This window comes from Suricata suricatta, chromosome 7 (assembly GCF_006229205.1).
Source record: "Suricata suricatta isolate VVHF042 chromosome 7, meerkat_22Aug2017_6uvM2_HiC, whole genome shotgun sequence".
In the NCBI taxonomy this organism is placed as follows: domain Eukaryota; kingdom Metazoa; phylum Chordata; class Mammalia; order Carnivora; family Herpestidae; genus Suricata; species Suricata suricatta.
In genome coordinates, this window is record NC_043706.1 from 24,230,784 (window position 1) to 24,248,722 (window position 17,939).

The 17,939-nt window shown below is 43.2% G+C and overlaps 1 protein-coding gene across 1 annotated transcript in view; it reads right to left on the reverse strand.

The window, feature by feature from the left end:
• Window positions 1-15,132, reverse strand: part of FAM50B (family with sequence similarity 50 member B) — a 48,732-nt gene extending 33,600 nt beyond the window's left edge. Inside the window, exons 1-3 of the mRNA XM_029945552.1 lie at window positions 15,054-15,132; window positions 14,243-14,471; window positions 11,329-11,579 (exon numbers count right to left, since the gene is read on the reverse strand). The gene's annotated coding sequence lies outside the window, so the exon portion shown is untranslated. The remainder of the gene's footprint in view (window positions 1-11,328; window positions 11,580-14,242; window positions 14,472-15,053) is intronic.
• Between the last annotated feature and the right edge of the window lie 2,807 nt (window positions 15,133-17,939).

Consider the following 17,939-nt stretch of genomic DNA (forward strand, 5'->3'; position numbering starts at 1 on the left):
TCAGGGCCACTGTTCTCTGGGCTCTGGGCTCTGCCCTCTGGACTCATTATAACTCATTGAGAAGTCTTTCCGTTTCCATAGAAAGGGTGTGTGATGGTAGCTTAGCCCCTCTCTCATTCTGCTTCCTGCCCATAGAATGCTGGGGAGCTAGAGATCTCTCAGATTTGATTTGTCTCAGCCACTGTCAGTTTGGTGCTTTTGCCAATACAACTCTTGTAGAGACTTTGTGGGCTTCCTATGAATCTGATATTCCTTAAATTTTTTTTTTAATGTTTATTCATTTTTGGGAGACAGAGAGAGATAGAACACGAGTGGGGTAAGGGCAGAGAGAGAGGGAGACACAGAATCCAAAGCAGGCCCCAGGCTTTGAGCTGTCAGCACAGAGCCCAACACGGGACTTGAATCCACAAACCATGAGATCATGACCTGAGCCAAAGTCAGACACTTAACTGACTGAGCCACCCAGGCGCCCCTCCATGAATCCAGTATTCTTGAGCCATACCTGTCCAGGTTTCCAGAGACAGATCTACTACTGGGTCAGACTGCTCTGGGACAATGAATGCCCTTTTGTTGGGCTGAGTTTGATTTTCCAACCTTGTAAGTCCTGGACCCTCTATATTCACTGTGAATTCTGCTTGCAAACTCACAACTTCTTTCAGCTTACCTCACTTTTGCAGTATCTTTTTCTATTCAGCAAAAACATTCACTGACCTTCAGCATTCTATGTAGAGATGTTCTTCCCCAGAGCTACAAGTTTATCAAATTCATTTTCTATATTTTAAGTTGCTACACAAGACATTTTCCCCTGTTGTTCCACCACTGCAGAACACGTGTCACCTAGTTTTTTTTCCAGACTCAGCCTGTCTGGTCCCAGAGATGACACCGCATACTCACAGTGTTTATTACGCTGGTACCTCACTTCCAGTAACAATCTATCTGTTATCTATTATGGCAGCATACATGCCTTCCCAAAATTTAGTACCATAAAGCAACAGTTGTATATTTGCTCAAGGCTTTGCCATTTGATCTGGGCTCAGCTGGGCTGTACTTCCACCAGGCTTGTCTGGGATCATTCATGTGGCTGTGGCCGTCTGGAGGGTCTACTCAGGCAGGTCAAAGATGGCCTCACTCCAACATCTGCTGGTGAGCCGGGCTATTCATAGGCTCTCCAGAAGGAGAGCCTGGGCTTCTTATAAGGACAGCAATATTCCAAGACAGAGGAAGCGGAGGCTTCAAGGCTGTTTGAGGTCTTATCTAGAAATCTCACAAGTTCTCTTTCACTCTATCCTAGTGGTCAAATCAACTCTCCCATCCAAGGGATGGAAAAGGAATTTGGGGGCCACTTTTTCTCCATGACATGTTGGAAAAGAAATTATTTCTTAATAAATATAATCTGTCACACAAAAACTTTCAAATCATGGAGTCCATGAAAGTAATAATTCTAAGCAAGTGCTTGGTAATAAATATTACGAACTACAGAGACTAAGGTAGTGGGGCCATGAGACTACTCCGGAGAGGGAGGGGTGGGGTATGAGGGAGGACAAGGTGTCAATTTGGGAAGTTCTGAGATATTAAAACCCAGACTTTGAAATATTAAAAACCAATTCTATTGTGACTTTATAAAATCAAACGTCTGATTTGTTCAGAATTTTGGAATGCAGAGGTGTGTATAGTATTGTATATATCCAGGCATTCATTCACCCAATAGGCATGCATTAAATATAGGATAAAGCATTAGTTCAAGACTCAAAACCGGGACTCTCTCTCGTACAATTTGCTTGCTCATTCGTCACAAAACCCTCCAGATTTTTGCATGTGTGTGACCAAAATAGTGAAATATGAAATAGCAGCATGTATCCTGACCCAAGCAAAATCACACCATCTCCCTGGAACTCCTCACCGCGCAGCTCTGAGGTTCTGTGATTCTGGAGAATGACCTTCAGTGTTCAGTTTCAGCTGTAGTGATGTCTGCCAGCTCCCCATTTCCACCAGTGGGGCGGCTGTGAGTCTGTCCCGAAGACAATTTGACAGTAACTACCCCTCTTCTAGGAGCTGCCCCGCTGGATGAGCCCTTAGGATACCTTGGCTGTTTCCTTGTTTGCCTTCATCGTGAGCATAGCTTTCCCTGCCTGCACACGGGAATGGAAAGGCCAAGCCCTGGCACGCAGCCGTGGGCGGCTTCAGCTGCCTTCAAGAGCTGAATGCTCAGGAAAGTTCCTGAGGGCAGGGCTGGGGGTGAATACAAGGTCACAACGTTGTCCTGTTGAGTCTCTCTCTTTTGTTTTCTTCTGCCCATTCCTCACCCTCTTCTCCGCATGCCAGCTTGACGCTATCAGCCATCCATCTATTTCTCTATCAATATCTGTCTGTCATAGCTCCCTCCCTCCTCTGTTTATCTCTTTATTTCCTGCCTGAGACAATTTACCATAAAAGTACATAATAAAACAATGGCAAAAAGTAAATGCATCATAAACTGTAAGAGAGGAAACTGAAACTAACAAAAGTAGAAAATCAGAGACTCTGTTTTCAGTGCTATGCAGGGAGGTTTCCATCTGGACTGAAATATGAGGCTCCGCCCCTGGGGGGCAGGGCCTTGTCAAATTCTCTCCAAACTCTAGAGTGCACCCTGGGGAGAGAGCGCTCCTGGGCCAGCAGCACCTGATGACGCTGGTCTGCGCACTCCTGCTGGCTCGGGAGAGGCTGAGTCCTTCAGCTGGTCCGCGGTACCCCGAGCTCTGCGTTACTTAATGCACACACGTCAGATGCAATGCTCTGCATCTTCTCCAGTTCCTGTTAGGGTTTCTATTGAGTTTCTTTTTTTTTTTTAAGTTTATTTATTTATTTTTTAGAGAAACAGAGGCAGCGTGAGCACAGGAGGAGCAGAGAGAGAGAATCGAAGCAGGCTCCCCACTGTTAGCACAGAGCCCAAATGCAGGGCTTGAGCTCACAAAACTTTGAGATCATGACCAGACAGAAACCAAGAGTCCAAGAGTCCGATACTTACCAACTCAGCCACCCAGGCGCCCCAGAGTCCCTATTTAAATTGGTTGAGTACAGGGGAGCCTGGGTGGCTCAATCAGTTAAGTGTCTGACTTCGGCTCAGGTCACGATCTCACAATTCCTGTGTTGGAGCCCTTCGTCAGGCTGTGTGCGGACAGCTCAGAGCCTGGAACCCGCTTCGGATTCTGTGTCTCCTTCTCTCTCTGCTCCTTCCTTGCTGCACTCTGTCTCTCTTAAAATAAATAAACATTAACATTTTTTTTTCAAAAAATAAATAGATAACCCGAGTGAGTGTACATGAAGACTCAGGACGGTCTGTGCAATCACGCGGTTCCCAGCTCAATGTCCCCACCCTGGCCACAACCCTCTCTGTATCTGGGATGGGACACCAGAGTTTGAGAGGATGCCAGGCTGGCTTGGAGTCAGTTATAAGTAAAAGAGGGGGGACTCTGGTTCTGTCTCATGGTTCTGTGCGCACCAATTGGACATTGTAGTCCTGGCATTCCTAGGCAAAAACTGCCCCTATTTTATACTATTTGGGGCATGTATGCCTTCCCACCAGACTAAAGCTCCTTAGTGACAGAAACTATGTCTTTTCCTCTCTGTGTCCACAGTATCCAGCATGTTTGACATATGGCAAGAAACCAATTATTTTAGCAAGAAAGATGCATGTTTTCGGTGAGGGAACCGCCAGGGAAGCCTGTGGGTGTGTTGGAGCCGGCCCGAGCGCTCCAGCCCAGAGCTGGACAGTCTGGGCGAAGGGGTGTAGGCCACAAGCACTGACAAAATGAGGCAGACTTCAGCACCCACAGTCACCGTCCACCGTGAACTTTCATAAAGATACTCAGTGACTTCAAATTTACACAAAGCTCAAAAAAAGACATCAGAAAATTCTTTTTTTAACTTTCTTTTTTAATGTTTTCATTTTATTTTTGAGATAGAGAGAGTGCGAGCGGAGGAGGGGCAGAGAGAGAGGGAGACATAGAATCTGAAGGCAGGCTCTAGGCTCTGAGCTGTCAACACAGAGCCTGACAAGGGGCTCAAACTCACGAACTGTGAGATCAGGGCCTGAGCTGAAGTTGGATGCTTAACTGACTGAGCCAACTAGGCGCCCCAAGAATATCAAAAAAATTCTAATAACAGTGTATGTTACCTATTAGAGAAAAATTGTGGCAGTTGACTTCAACCTTCATCAGTGCCTCGGGCGCTCGACACAGAAGATGAAGTGGACCAAAGAGGCAATCTGGCCTGGTGTGAAGATGACCTAAAAGGCAGTCTCGCCTGTGAGATGATGATCTAAGGTGACGTCAAGAGTCCGATGCTTAACCAGCTGAGCCAGCCAGGCTCCCCTATAGCACATCTTCTTTATCCATTCATCTATCAATGGACACTAGGGCTGCTTTCATAATCTGGCTATAGTAAATAATGATGCAATAAAATAGAGCTGCATATATCTCTTTGAATTGGTGCTTTCCTATTCTTTGAGTAAATATCCAATACTGCAAATACTGGATCATAGAGTAGTCCTATTTTTAAGTTTTTGAGGAAACTTCATACTCTTTTCCACAGTGGCTACACTCGTTTGCATTCCCATCAATGATGCACAAGGATTCCATCTTCTCTCCATCTTCAGCACCACCTGCTGTTTCTTGTGTTGTTGATTTTAGCCAGTCTGACAGGTGTGAGGTGGTACCTTATTGTGGTTTTGATTTGCATTTCCCTGATGATGAGTGACAGTGATGTTGAGCATCTTTTCAGGTATCTGCTGGCCATCTGGATATCTTCTTTGGAGAAGAGTCTTGCTCATATGTTTCGCCCATTTTTAAATTGGATTATTTGGTTATTTGGTGTTGAGGTGTAGAAGTTCTTTACATATTTTGGATACTAACTTTTTATCCTGTATTTCATTTACAAATATCTTCTCCCATTCAGTAGATTGCCTTTTAGTTTTGTTGGTTATTTCCCTTGCTGTGCAGAAGATTTTTATTTTGGTAAATAGTTAATTTTTGTTTTTGTTTCCCTTGCCTCAGAAGATACATCTAGAAAAATGTTATGGCCAGTGTCAGAGACATTACTGGCTGTACTCTCCTCTGGGATTTTTATGGTTTTAGGTTTCACATTTAAGTCCTTAATTCATTTTGAGTTTATTTTTGTGTATGGTGTAAGAAAGCAGCCCAGTTTAGTTCTTTTGCATATTGCTGTCCAGTTTGCTCAACACCATTTGTTAAAGAGGCTGTTTACATATTATATATTCTTTCCTGCTTTATCAACTATTAATTGACCATATAATTGTGGGTTTACTTATGAGGTTTCTGTTTTGTCTTATTGATCTATGTGTCTATTTTTGTGCCATACCATACTGTTTTGAATGAAATGGATTTGTAGTGTAACTTCAAGTTTGGAATTGTGATTCTTTGAGTTTTGTTTTTCTTTTTCATGATTGCTTTGGCTACAAGGGGTTTTTGTGGTTCTCAACAAATTTTAGGATTGTTCTAGTTCTGTGAACAATGCTGTTGACATTTTGATAGGGATTGCATTAAATATGTACATTGCTTTGAGTGGTATGACATTTTATCAATGTTTGTTTCTCCAATCCATGGGTATGGAATATCTTTCTACTACTTTGTCACCTTCAGTTTATTTAATCAAAGCTTTACAGTTTTCAGACAAGTCTTTCACCTCCTTGGTTAAATTTATTCCTATGTATTTTATTATTTTTGGTGCAATTGTGAATGAGATTGTCTTCTTAATTTCTCTTTCTCTTGCTTCGCTATTAGTGCATAGAAATGAAACATTGATTTTGTATCCTGAGACTGTACTGAATTCATTTATCAGTTCTAGTAGTTTTTTGGGGGGAGTTTTTAGAGTTTCCTATATATAGTATAATGTTATCTGCAAATAGTGGAAGTTTTGCTTCTTTCTTACTAATTTGGATGCCTTTTATTCCCTTTTCTTGTCTGATTTCTGTGGTTAGGACATCCAGTACTATGTTGAATAAAAGTGGTGAGAGTGGACATCCTTGTCTTGTTTCTAATTTTAGGGGGAAATCTCCCAGTTTTTTTTTTTTTACCATTGAATATGGTGTTTGCTGTGGGTTTTTCATATGTGGTCTTTATTATGTTGAAGTATATTCCCTCTCAGCCTGCTTTGTGGAGGGTTTTTATCATGAATAAATGTTGTACTTTATCAAATGCTTTTTCTGTATTTATTTAAATGGTCAGATCTTTTCTATTATTTCTCTTATTGATGTGATATATCATGCTGATTGATTTGCAAATATTGAACGACACTTGCATCCCAGGAATAAATCTTACTTGATTAGGGTGAATTATTTTTTAATGTATTGTTGGATTCAGTTTGCTAGTATTTTGTTGAGGATTTTTTATCTATGTTCCTCAGAGATATTGGCTGGTGGTTCGCTCTCTCTCTTTTTTTTTTTTTTTATAGCGTCTTTATATGGTTTTTGTATTGGGATGATACTAGCCTCATAGAATGAATTTGGAAGTTTTTTTGGAATAGTTTCAGAAAAGTAGGTATTAACTCTTCTTCTATCTTTGGTAGAGTTCACCTGTGAAGCCATGTAGTACTGGACTTTTGTTTGTTGGGAGTGTTGTTAAATTACTGCTTCAATTTCATTTCTGGTAATTAGTCTCTTCACATTTTCTTTCTTTCTTTCTTTCTTTCTTTCTTTCTTTCTTTCTTTCTTTCTTTTTTACTCATTTTGGGGGGGGGGCTATATGTTTGTAGGAATTTATCCATTTTTTCTAGGTTGTCCAACTTATTGGCATAGAGTTTTTTGTAATTTTTTTTTTTTTTACAATTCCTTGTATTTCTGTGGGGTTGGCTGTTATTTCTCCTCTTTCATTTCTAATTTTATTTATTTGAGTTCTCTCTCTCTCCTCTCTCTCTCTCTCTCTCTCTCTCTCTCTCTCTCTCACTCTCTATATCTCACATTTTATGAGTCTGGCTAAAAGTTTATCAATTTTGTTGATGTTTTCAAAGAACCAGCTCCTGGTTTCATTGATCTATTCTACTGATTTTTTTTTTGTTGTTGTTTCTATGCCATTTATCTCTGCTTCAATCTTTATTACTTCTATCCTTCAGGAGTTTTGTTTGTTTGTTTGTTTGTTTGTTTGTTTGTTTCTAGCTCCTTTAGGTATAAGGTTTGTTTATTTGAGATTTTTACTGCTTCTTGAGGTAGGTCTGTATTGCTGTAAACTTCCGTTTTAGAACCTGTCTTGATGCATCCCAAAAGTTTTGGACCATTGTATTTTCATTTTCATTTATCTCCCTGTATTTTTTTTATTTCCTCTTTGATTTCTTGGTTGACCCATTCATTGCTTAGTAACATGTTATTGAACCTCCATATATTTGTGGTCTTTCCAGATTTTTTCTTGTGGTTGACTTCATTTTATAGCATTGTGTTCAGAAAGTGTTTTGTGTTTTGTGGCCTCATAACTGATCTATTCTGGAGAACGTTCCGTGTGCACTTGAAAGCAATGGGCATTTCTGCTGTTTTAGGATGGAATGTTTCAAATATGTCTGTTAAATCCATCTGGTCCAATATGTCATTCAAAGCCACTGTTTCCTTATTGATTTTTCTGTTTGGATGATCTGCCCACTGATGTAAGTAAGATGTTAAAGTCCTCTACTATTACTGTATTACTATAGATTTTGTTTGTTATTAACTGTTTCATGTATGTGGGTGCTTTCATGTTAGCTGCATAAAACTTACAATTGCTATAGTTTTAAAGCAGTCACATTTGACTGTAGGCAGGGCTCCTTGGGGCCATGCGACTTGGCGGATGTCAGGAAAGCTCCTCCAAAGCAAGCCAACCATGTAGGGGCACCTGGGTGGCTCAGTTGGCTGAGTGTCTGACTTCAGCTAAGGTAATGATATCACAGTTCATCAATTCAAGCTCCACATCAGGCTCTGCTATTTGGTGGGGGAGCCCAGCCAGACTTGCAGTCCCTGGGTCCTCAGTTCACTTCCACTTGACTACTTCAAATGCTTCATCAGGTGTGCTGTGTTCCAAGGATTCCAAGTATACACAAGTGGAAATTGCAAATGTGTTGAGGTCCAGGCTCAGAAATTACAGTATCATATCCACTTTATTACACTGGCTACTGTGAATAATGGGGCTGTTCCAGATTCAAGGGGAGGAAAAAAATGGTAAGAAATTTGCAGCTACTATTAATCTACCACAATTACCATTCCCAGTAACCCAGTGGAGTAGGTTATTTATTCATTTGTGTATTAACTACCTATCTATTGAGTCTCTCCTGGGTGCCCATCACTATGCTGGCAGTGGAAAATTCAATGATTAGCAAGGAGCTCATAGTCCAGGGGAGGAAGAGGACTGTGGTCAACAAATCCACATGAAATTATAATCTGAGATGGTACCCTAAAGGGAAGAGACATTTTGGGAAAATTTGTAATAGATGATTCTGGTCCAGCTTAGGGTGGAACGAAAGAAGGTGGATGGTCAGAAAGGAAATGATGCTTGAGCATCATTTGATCAGTGAAGAGTTTAGTATATGTGCTGCCGAAGCGAGCACTCGGTGAAGAGTTTAAACTGAAAGAAGTTAAAAAAATAATAAAAAAAATAATAAACGCAGAGAGGTTAAGTAACTTAATCAAAGTTTCCCAGCCTGTGAGTGGTAAATTGACATCCCTTGAATTAAAGCCAGGTTTATCTGCCTCCAGAGCCCCTGCACCTCTACCACACTGTGTGATGGGGTGATGGCGAAGGCGAGGAGAGAGCTGAGCCAGCAGGAAAGCAGGGTCCAGAGAAGTAGAGTTCTTGAACTGGGGCCCACAGGCTTATACAAGGGGAATGCAAGTTCTATGAAAAAAATGTTCTGCTGTTTTAAATATTTTTATTTATTTTAATTGTATAAAGACTGTGAATATACTCTTATTGTAAAAAATTAAAATATTACAGATAAAGCCAAAATCTCTTCTAATCATTGGTTCATCCCATTCTGCTCCCACAAGATTTCCACCGTTGTAAACTTGTGTGCATTGTCCTAGGTCTTTTCTTTATAATACACACACACATACACACACACACACAGACACAAACAGACACACACACTCACACACAACCTTCCTGTATATTCCCATAGATATACACAGATGAGTTTATGAGTTTTTATAAACATAAATGGAACATGCTATATTTTTCTGTATTGACTTTCTCTCTTTAAAAATACCTTGGGAAATTTTCTGTGTTTGTTTAGAAATCTATATCATTCTTCTTTGAGAATTTTTAATTTTGTGCTTTCATTTCAGTGATAATAAAAAATATTTTACCAGTTTTAAAAAGAGAATTTCTCCCTTGGAATAATAATTAGCCGTTGAAAGACATTTTTATAGAGTAAGACTTTAGAATGGGCTAAAAGTTTATAAGCTATAAAGAATAGAGAATAAAGCACATTCTTGAGACTGTAAGTGTGGAGTTTTGTTTTGTTTTATTTTTCCTTTTAAAAGGGGTCCATTTTTATTCAGGTTCACGGCATGCTGACTCAATAGGAAAAGTGCCCCCTCAGCAGAGAGGCGGGATTTGAAATCTGTGGGGAAGCATCTGTCTCAAGGGGCTTCCTTTCCCCCATCCATAAGCTGAGAAGGAGATGCCAGCACCATAGGCATCATCATCATCAGTTTCAGGCTCTACCCAGACCTACTGAATCCAAATCTGCATTGTAACAGGATCCCTAGGGGATTCAAGTGCACTTGGAGACTGAGAAGCCCTGATCTCAATCACTTCTCAGGCATTTTCCAATGGAAATTTTTAGGGTGTCCAGCTGGGAGAAAGCTGAAAATGCATTTTGGGACCTCTATCTATGAGGCACCAACAGAGGATGCTTCCCCTGACAGCCAGGGTTTCCCTGGTGCTTCTCCATTCCAGGAGCTGCTCTTCCAGGTGCTCTCCCTTCTGCTGTGTCACCGGGGTGGAGATGTCTGCATCATGTGGGGTGTCACAGGCCAGCAGAGGACAGGTGACTCCTGGAGAAGTGGGAAAGACAGACAAACAGCACTGGCCTTGCCTGCTCCACCCAAGAGTTGGGGAGCTGTCATGCAACCCCGTGGTTGGATCTGCTCAACGGGTCTTCTCATTCCTATACATCTGGATTCTGGAAGTTGTCACGTGATGTAAGATGGAATTCGATTTATCCGTTCATCTGGACACTGTGTGTGCCATTCTAAACCTTTACTTGCTGACCTGAGGTGTCTACTGAAGATCGCTCTAGTCAGTACACATGAAATAAAAAGTTTACTCCTTTTTACAGCCGCATGCTATCCACTGTGTTTGTTCAGCCAGTTTAACTTGCTTCTTTAACTAGTCCCCTACTGATGGATACTGTGTCACTTCCAATAAAGCTAGATTTTAATGTTTAAGATTCACTTACAGGGGGCGCTTGGGTGGCTTAGTCGGTTAAGCAACTGACTCTTGATTTCGGCTCAGGTCATGATATCATGGTTTGTGAAACTGAGTACCACATTGGTCTTTATGCTGACAGCTCCAAGCCTGCTTGGGATTCTCTCTCTCTCTCTCTCTCTCTGTGTCCCTCCCCCACTCACATGTGCATGCACACTCTTTCTCTCTTTTTCAAAATAAATAAGTAAACTAAAAAAAATATTCACTTGCTGGTGGATAGGACAAGGGAATGAAAATTTGAATGTTTGCTATAAGCCAGGGTCTCAGACTTCACAACGGCCTTGTGGGGGAGACACTGATTATGGACTGAATGTTGGTACACCTCAAAATTCATATGTTGAAGCCCTAAGCCCCCTATGTGATGGTATTTGGAGACCAGGGCTTTGGGAGGTACAGTAGTCCTCCCTTATCTGCAGGGGATCCATTACAAGACCCCCAGTGGATGCCTGAAACTGCAGATAGGACCCTATAATATACTGTATTTTTTCCTATAAGTACACACTTACGATAAAGTTTAATTTACAAATTAGGCACAGTAAGATGAACAATAACTAATAAAAAATAGAGCAATTATATATACTGTATATAATTCCAATAATATATACTGTAATAAATACTGTGTGTTGTATAACATATACAGCCATAAACATACTGTACTATATATTGTATATATACTGTAATAAAAGTTATGTGCTATATAACTATAGTAATACATTGTATTAAATATATTATAATAAAAGTGATGTGAAGTTGTCTCTCTCTGGTCTCTCTCAAACTATCTTACCATACTTGCCCCTCTTCCTGTTGTGATGGGAGATGATAAAATATCTGTGTGAGGAGACACAGTGAGGTGAGTGACACAGTTGTTGTGATGGAGGCTACTTACCTTCAGACGACAAGTCAGAGGAAGGATTGCCTGCTTCCAGTCCGTGGTTGGTGGTGGTAAGCGATGCCATGGAAAACCAAAGTCCTGATAAGTGAGGAGACCCCCGTAACAAGGAGAGGTAAGGTCATGAGGGTGGGACCCTCATGATGAGCTTTGTGTCAATACAAGAAGAGGAAGATTTTCCTCTTTCTCTCTCTCCACACAGGTACATTGAAGAAAGGCATGCGAGGACACGGTGAGAAGGTAGTCATCTGCAAGCCAAGAAGAGACCTCATACCAGAACCCAACCATGCTCACATCTTGACCTCAAACTTCTAGCTTTCAGAATTGTGAGGCAATAAATTTCTGTCACTTAACCACCCAGGCTGAGAGGACTAATACAACATCAATTTCTCCATTCCACAGATGGGGAAATGGAGGCTCCTGGTGACTAAGTAGCTTGACTTAGGTCATATAACTGGGAAAGTTAAAGCCTGCTTCTCAGTCAAGGTCTGTCTCCTAACACCCAAACTCTGCACCACACCAGAGATGTTATGGTCACTACAGGGAAGCTGCTTTGTGGCCACCTTGAATTCTGGACCATTCCTTTGTGATCCCATATAAAAACGTATTAGGAAAGTAAGGACACAGATCAAGAAGTAATGGAAGGGAGAATCTTGCATGCCCTCTACTTTGATGCTCTTATTGAATCCCTGTATCTCCTGGGGTAGGAAACATCTCAGGATTCTCCAACCCTGCAGGCAGTGGCCACAGAGAAGGGCAAGGCACACCTCGTGGTCTTTTTGTGCTCCCTCTCTCCCTTTGGCTCTTCTGAAATTCCTTCCCTGGAATCCTTTCTCACTTTCTGCCTAAGTTTTCCTAGTTAAGAGACAGAAAGAACTGGTATTTGAAGTCCAACCTATGAAAACAGAACTGAAGCTCTTCTGCTTCAATAACCACTCAGCAGATGTCTTCAAAGGGAGGAATTTGCTGGTCAAGGAAGAAAAGCGAAAAACAAAAGCAACCTGGAAACAACTAACAAGGATTTCCATTGAGAGCTTGAGGCCCAAAAGGCTGGCAACACTGCTCAAAAGTGAACTGCTCCTGCTCTATTCAGTAATGACCTGAAACCACGCTATGGAAAGTCTCACTTAATACATGTATCCAGCAGGGGAAGTATTTCTGAAATATATGAATTGCATTTTGTTCTGCAGATAACACGGTCTCCATAGTGGGAACTGCTGGGTGTGGGCAGGTGTTGAGGGGCCCAGAGTGGGTTTCGGGCTGGGAAAGCAAGGGAAAAACATGAAAGAACATGTCACTATTCATGTTCTCTGGCCAAAATAGGATATGGTGGCCAAAGTCTTGAAAATTAAGCTTTGTTGAGACAAAGCATTTTCATGAAGGTTTTTTTTGGAGAGGAGGGGCTTATCACATTGATGTGTTGGTACCAATATTACTCTAAATTATTAACAAGTATTAACACATTTAATCCTCATTATGAACCTATGAAGTAAGTACTGTTCTCATCCTTATTTTGAGGATAAAGAAAGCAAGCAAACAAGCTGAAGGAGTAGTTAAGCAGAGGGCTGGCCCATGCTGCCCGTGTGTAGCAGAAGGATCATGGCCCCAGGAAGCCTGACTGCAGAGTCTGTGCTCTCAGCTGAGACTAGTCTGTCTGTCGTGAGCACATTGTTACATGAGGCAGAGCCCAGCCTGTGCCTGTGGGGATGACAGGAGCAGAAACAGGTGAGTAGGCAGATCTCTAGTTAGTGGGGCAGATGGGTGGTTGCGGGTGGGACTGGGCAGAGAGACTTTGGCTCAGCTACTGTCTCCAGCCTGAGATCCAGAGGAGCCTGACTTCCAGAAGGCCCATGTCATAGTGGGTCACACTGGGTGTGCCTCTATGACGGAGTGTCTATGACATAGTGTCATGTCATAGTGAGTCATGCTGGGCAGATCAGTTTGGCAGGAGAACCAGAGGTTAGTGGCCCACATGTCCCCTGCAGCTCCTGTGTCAGGTGCAGGATATCCTCAGGGCCCTGCATGGCCTACAGGGAAACCCAAGAAGGAGTTGAGTTGAGGACCAGCACACATGGCCGGGAAGGTGTGGCAGACCAGCAAGACCAGTGACAAGTCTGCCCCACCCCCTTGCCAGAGCATGGCAGAAGCCAAAAGGGCAGATGATGCATTGAGCTGGGGCAGGATTCACAAGAACACCCAGAGACAGGGAGTGGGCAGTGTCCATGCCAGACTAGGAGGGACCAGGGGAGTAGATAGAAGGACCAGGGGTGACAAATGACACAGGAAACTTGGGCAGTGGCAAAGCTGGTCCTAGGAAGCAAGATAAGAGCAGGGGGTCTCAGGTGGGATCTTGAGTAGGGGCAAACTTCACTGGAGCTCAGTTAACCTGACTGGGAACTTTGGTGTAAGAAACAAGGGGACATTGGGCACTAAGATCGGGGCCCAGGTTCTGAATAGAACCAGAAGCAGGGCATCCCTGGGCCTGAGTCCCTGAGCTCCTGGCTCATGACTTCTAAAATCCTTAGCCTGAGGTCAGGAGCTCAGGCTCAGAACCTGTAGGGCTGAGCAGCTGTGAGTTTGGGGGCCTGAGTGACATGAGGAGGGTGCATAACAAGGCAAAGGAGGTCTTGCTTTCCCCACTTCTCTGTAGCCACATGCAGGTGGAATGCTCAGCCTCTGAGATGATTTCTGTGGCCTTGTCTACATGGCCTGGTACAGTGCTCTGGAATCCATTGTGGGCACGGTATATAGCAATGCACAGAAACTGGCTAGATGGTCTGGGTGATGGTGACACATTGGCCATACTGTGCGGTTTGGAAAGCCTGAAGGAGGTCTCCTGTGATGCCACAGAACATACCTCCCACTCTCAGCCCTCCCCCACCCCCCACCAGAATTTCCCCACTGAACACACCTGAAGGGGAATCACTTTTCTAGAGACTGAGAACAGGCTTGCATTACAAGCAGAGAATCCAACTCTTTCTATCCACATCTGCCGGAAGAGGCACGCCCAGCTGGACACATTCTTCCCTGCTTAGTCACCAGTGGCTGGACGCTAGCATGGCGCATCTGGAGCCCCCAGGACCCAGACGTGGAAAGTCATCTGCAGACCACTCTGTCTCCTCAGGCAGCTGACCCAGGAGCTTGTTTGGGAAAAACAAACAAACACTATAGTGAACAACTATGGACGAGCACGTGCACAGGCACACACACACGTATGCAGACACACGTGCATGCACACCCCAAACATTTCACAAATCAGTTCTGGCCAGTATGACAGCATCCTGCTGTTCCTTCCAGAGCTGCCTGGACAGGCATCCTTAGTGCACCACCAGTCCTAAAAAGGGTTCTGCTTCTTTCTCGTGACTCTACTAAATCATTTCTCCTTGGGAATTGTGCTCTGACTGTGCAGCCCTCACAGTACTTTCTTGAAACAAGATTAAATGCATTAAACAAGTGGCTCAATGCTGATGTTTGTGCACACTGACAAGTTCCTCTGACTCACAGAATCTAGGACGGAAAAGCTCCAAGCGTGCGCACAATTGTCCTTTTACCCTGAAGAAAACTGGGTCCCCGAGTGAGAAGCACCATTTGATTGATTCCATTAAAATAATGGATCAGACTTTCTTAAACAGAAAGACAACCTTAATAAAGCCTGACTGAGCTGAGGATGCCATGCTACACTCACTCCCGTGAAACTCCCTCACCATTTCAGGAATTCTTACACTCAGACACCCTGCTCTCAGCCCATCTTGCTACTGGGCATGTCTTGCAGCCAGATTTCTTCCATCTCTGACCTCCCTGTCCACCTAGGATTCTGCCTGCTGTCCTCTTACTAATGATGACCTAGCAGGTGCTACTGTTTCCAGACCCCTTTTATTGTACAACAATTGAGTGACTCCTACATCATCAAAATTTTGGTAAACTAGGGATATTATTTATGGCAATGTCTTCCTTTAAGAAAAATCTGCTCCCACAAAAAGTTATCTGAGTGAGAAGACATTAAAATATTTTCTTTCTTATGACAGTGTGTCCTGGCATGAGTGGGGGTGGTGGCGAGGGAGGAAGCAGTGCCTGGGTGGTGGGACATGAGGGGCAAGGAGGAAAGTAGGACCCCACCAAGGTCCTACAGAGCCTGAAACCTCACTAGTAAAATGTTGAAAGGATGGAGAGCCTGTGTGGCTCAGTCGGTTAAATGTCAGACTTTCAGCTCAGGTTATGAACTCACAGTGCATGAGATCGAGCCCTGTATCAGGCTCTGTGCTGACAGCTCAGAACCTGGAGCTTACTTCTGATTCTGTGTCTCTCTCTCTCTGCCCCTCCCCTGCTCATGCGCTATCTCTCTCTGTCTCTCAAAAATAAATAAACATTAAAGATTAAAAAAATTAAATGTTGATAGGAAGTCTTGAGGTTGATTGTGTTTAAAGTTTTGTTAGGAAGTAATTGTTCATAAATGAGAAAGCATTTCTCTATAGAAACAGTATTATTAGTGAAGGATTAACCTTTCAAACAGATGCACAAAAATGCATTTAATCTAGCTGTACTTATTAACTGTGTTGCATAGGGCATTAGTTGATCTCTGTCTCAATTTTGTCACCTGTAAAATGAGAGGTGCATGTCTCTTAAGGTTACTGGGAAGATTACATGGATTTATGCAAGTAAAATACTCAGAGCAGTGACTAGCACATAATTAGAGTTACATTTATTATTATTAGTATTGTAGCAAAACAACATCCCTCAGCCCTTCTGTCCCTGTAGCTCTATTGAGTTTAAGGAGGGTCTCAGAAGCCCCAGTGCACTGGCAGCGGGGAAGGGGGGAAATCCTTCAGGGGGTGAGGGCTGAGGGCTGGGATTCCTGCCCTGGGGGGCCTAATGGGGTAGCTACGAGGAGGCTGCAGCAGATATGGGATTGAAGCAGCTGCCCCACCAACAGCCATTGGTCAGCCTCATTCCCCAGGGCAGAATCCACCTGCACTTCAAGGGGAGGTCAGCTTTGGGTTAAATCTTGAATCCAATCTGCATTGGCACATTCAATAGAACACACACCTCAGAACTATCCCAGGGATGAAAAGAGGGAGCTGGGGTATTGATACACCCGCTCCTGTCTGTTAGTGGTTGAAGGCTTCCTGAGAATGTGAATTCCCAGCCCCCTCCTGCCTGCCCCTCCAGAGGGTGGAGCCAGCTCCCATGGCCAGAAAACCCCTGCAGACAAAGCACAATCAGTGCTGGCCATCAGGTGGGGCTGGTTTGCACAGAAACGCTTAGAGCCAAGAGATACAAGAGGCTGTATGGCAGAAGGGGACCGGGCAATGAGAGAGCTGCTGTTTGCCGGGTGTAAGCATGGGGTGCCTCTGGAAGCAAGTGAAGGCATGTGGGGGCACCTGAAATTGGATGTGATAGGCAAGGACTTTCTCCTGCAGACCTTGCCAAGGGGAATCCTAGCCCTGCTTTATAAAACCCCACTATTAAGGTGTTGATTTTAGGTTAAAGCCCTTGTCCAGCACATCAGTGGGAAAATTCTTTATATGGGGTGGACTTTGTTGCAGACAGATTTCCCCAAGGCCACTTCAGAATTAATGGAAACAAAGGCAAATGCGTTGGGATTCTCTAAGTCTTGTATTGCCCTTACCTTCTCCTTGAGGTGCCTTTTGAGTTAAAGAGGTTAAGGAGACAGACAAAGAGAGAAGGTGCCAGCTGGCTTCCTTGGGGCTGGTGAAGGGCCTTCTGTCCAGGCAGCCCAGGCACCAGCAGCTCCCCTCCAGCAGCGGGACTGGTCTCCTGGACAGAGGGGACAGTGGGTGGAGAGGGACCCCACACCAGCTTAGAAGACAGAAGGCATTGGCCAGGAGCATGAGCCCAGCTTCCACAGTTTAGTCCCATTTTGTAGTCAGCTGGGCAGGACCCATTTCTGCACTAGTGGGACCCCCTAAACCACCTTCTCTGCACCCCAGGACCTGACTTCATGATTGTTCTTTCTTACTTCACAATTCTCCTCTGGGCTCCACCTTAGCCTCAGCTTAGGCTTCACATCTCTTCACTACTATCTTAGGGGGTTTATAAAGTTGAGTGTTATATGATTATTTATGTATATTTATATGAGTTCTAATACTTTATACTTTTCACACACACACACTTCTACTCTATAATCTGTACACATAGCAATTCACACAAATACAATTTTGAGGACATTCAGGAAACGGAATTGGAGTTATTTCAAAATGTTTTCAGTCATAAAAGGTGAGGAAAGAATTTTCCTCAAAACTCCTCCCTGAGACACTGTATGTCACCAAACATGTATTTACTAAACACCTACTGTGTACCAGCCACCATTCTGCATGCTGGCAATACTGTGGTGAAGACAGATGTTGTCCCTAATTTCATAAAACACAACCTTATTCCAAATGAAGTGGCATTTCCTAGACTACATAACCTGGTATTATACCTTTTTCTTGTGTCTGCTCTTAGTACAGTTGGTTTTTGTTTAATGTCGGTATTGATTATTATCAGTGATTAATATTCACAACTTAAAATAGGTCTTTCTCATTTCCTGTCCATTTCCAGAGTAAGACCTGACTTGTGTTTGAGCACCCTTTCATCATCATGGTAATGAC